This window comes from Nelusetta ayraudi, unplaced genomic scaffold (genome assembly GCF_046127955.1).
Source record: "Nelusetta ayraudi isolate G7.1 ecotype Tasmania unplaced genomic scaffold, CSIRO-AGI_Nayr_v1 ptg000164l, whole genome shotgun sequence".
NCBI classification, from domain to species: Eukaryota; Metazoa; Chordata; class Actinopteri; order Tetraodontiformes; family Monacanthidae; genus Nelusetta; species Nelusetta ayraudi.
The window spans coordinates 147331-150000 of NW_027466214.1; the positions used below are offsets into that span (position 1 = coordinate 147331).

Sequence of the window (2670 nt, forward strand, 5' to 3'; positions counted from 1 at the left end):
AGACAGAAGGCTCATCCTGACTGTGACCTCCGGGGGTTTTGCTCTACTAAAGCGGACTCGCTCCAGCTAGTGGGCAAGGTTCTGGTGTAGCGCACACTTTTGAACACGGGAAGTGTGGAAGAGGTGAAGAATTGTTTGTTTCTTACCGCTGAGGAGGAAGATGTTATCAGAACACATTTGTCAAGTGAATTTTAGCTCAATATGGGAGCCACCACCACCACCAAACTACCCGCCAAAACAAAAGCCTCTTTTCTTTCTTTCTTCCCATGCACAAGGAGGCATCTTTCAAAATGTTTTTCCTGGCTTCTGGAGCTTCCCCGTGTTATAACAGGATGGGAGAGACAATGCAGATTCGTGGCTCGGCTGTGTTTGAAGTGGCACTGCTGTAATTACTGCGTCTCACCCGGTGTGTCTGCTCTGGCAATCAATTGCAGGCCTCAGACGCGGCAGTTCAAACGCGCAGACGACGTCCTGCTGCCTTTCTGCCTTTTTGTGCCGCTGCTCAGGAAGCGTCACCATGGCATTAATGTGGGCGCGCGCCACGCAGCGGCCAATTATGGGATGAGATCTGGCCAAAAATCTAATGCCATAATATTTATCCTCGTGCCATGATAGGGGGCCTGCACTTGATTGCCTTTGTGATGTGACTTTTATATGAAGGCACATTGTGTACTTTTCAATTATAAATCTCATATTACAGCGGCAGCAGCAGCAGCAGCAGCAGCAGCAGCAGCAGCCTGCTCCTCCCCTCCTTCATCCAGAGAGAGAGAGAGAGAGAGAGAGAGAGAGAGAGAGAGAGAGAGAGAGAGGGGGGAGGCTGGCTTTGAAACTTCATGAGCCTGACCCCTGCACCCCCCCCCCCGCACACCTCCCTCCACTCCCTCCCTGCTCCTCGGTCATTTCCTCCCTGTTGAATTGAGTGGAGCGAACGCACACGGTGCCCCTGACACGGATCACAGCGGCACACGGAGGCGCAGGGGCTGCGGGTCGATGCCACAGGACCGCCGGGAGAAGCTGCAATAGTCCCTAAATGTGATTCAATTTTTATTTTATTTTTTATTCATTTACATTATTATTATTATTGTTATTGTTATTTTTTTATTTTTTTTTATTTTTTAACTTCATTTGAGGCGACTCGAGCAACAAAGAGGGGGGGAAAAACCCGACAGCAAACACAACCCTTTGGAATCTGGAATTTAGATCTTATTTCTGTCTCTAAGGTAGGGAAATGATTTCTATTATATGAGTGTCCTAATTCTGCGCTAAGAAACTGTTTTCTTTTCTTTTTTTTGTTTTTAACTTTTTAATTTTTTTTTAATTTCATGTTGTCTAATTTTCCTGATTCTAGTTTAAACACTTGCATCGCGCCCAATAACGGGCGAGCGCGTGACATCAACGTGTTTATTTGAGTGCATCTCTTCTCTACTCGAGCTTCAACTTAAAGTTACAACTGTTTTGTGTACTTTCACGTTGTCGTTTTCACCTCGCGCGATATAAACAACAGTAGACTTTCTTCCTTTCCTCTCACTGACTCTCCTATTTTGCCCCCCCCCCCCACCTTCCTGTCTCTTCCATCTAATGTGACGGTAATGAACGGAAAACGCGCCTCACGCTCCTACCTGCGCAATATTCCGGGACACGGCAGTGCCACCTTTGCCGGCCGGCTTTACTTGTAGTTCTCCGCTAGAGGGCGCGCAGAGCCCTCGTTCGCCGCCTCTCCCACCGCTCTGCTCGGACCGTCACTCTGATGGCTGTTCCTGCTGCATAATTTATTGAGCAGAACTAAAGCGGCGTCATTCAGCCCGTGCACACGCACGCAGAGCTGAAGCGACCCAGCTGGTGCAACTTGCTCCGCTCCTTTCCTTTTTTAAAAAAATAAAATAAAATAAAATAAAATAAATGTATGTATTTTATTTTGATGGTGCATCGGCACTGACGGAACTCTTTAAATAACGAAACAAAACATCCAACTGGTGCAGATGAAGTCCCAGTCTGCAGGAACCCAAATGCACACAAACAGGGCTCGGCGTCTGTGTCGCCTTCCTGAGGTTACCTCAGCCTGTAACCTGCACACTGCCTGTCTCAAAGGCACAGAAAGGCCTCACAGTACCCCCTATCGTTCGGGAGTAGAGATTGCATCGCTTTTTCTGTCATCTCTGTTATATTGCCTTGCCCCTGTTCTGCCCTCCACTGTCTGTGGATCACACAGCAGTGAGGTGCTCACTAAACACTTTCAGGCCAAGCAGCAGCAGCAGCAGCAGCAGCAGCAGCAGCAGCAGCAGCAGCAGAGGAAGCTGCTCCCAGAAAGTGCCTTTTTTTTTTTTTTTTTTAGAGACAGCAGTCACCAAATTACAGCCACTGTGGTCGTTAACTCCACCCGACCGGACCCGCCCAGCACTGGCTTGCACTGTCTGAAGCTCGAGGTTTTATTTGAATGCATGAATGCGTGCACGAGTGCATACTTGCGCGTGCACATCGGCGTGCGTGTCCATGTGGTGACACGTCTGGAGCGAAGGAGACTTTACTTTATTTTGAGATTAACACGGATCGCAGCGAGTCGTGGGCCTTTCTTGCCGTTGCTGCAACTTTGATTGCACTCCTTTAGATGGCGGTGGCAGTGGCGGTGGTGGCGGTGGTGGTGGTCGGGGGGGGGGGGGGGGCAAAACAAAA

General features: G+C 49.0%; 1 protein-coding gene across 3 annotated transcripts in view; it reads left to right on the top strand.

Moving 5' to 3' along the window:
* Positions 1-910: 910 nt before the first annotated feature.
* bgnb (biglycan b) overlaps positions 911-2670 on the top strand; it is a 15953-nt gene continuing 14193 nt past the window's right edge. Inside the window, exons 1-2 of one of the 3 annotated variants that reach the window (XM_076014055.1) lie at positions 912-1032; positions 1131-1220. The gene's annotated coding sequence lies outside the window, so the exon portion shown is untranslated. Of the gene's footprint in view, positions 1033-1072; positions 1221-2670 lie in introns of those variants that run through there. The other 2 variants (XM_076014056.1, XM_076014053.1) reach the window with 2 other exon arrangements.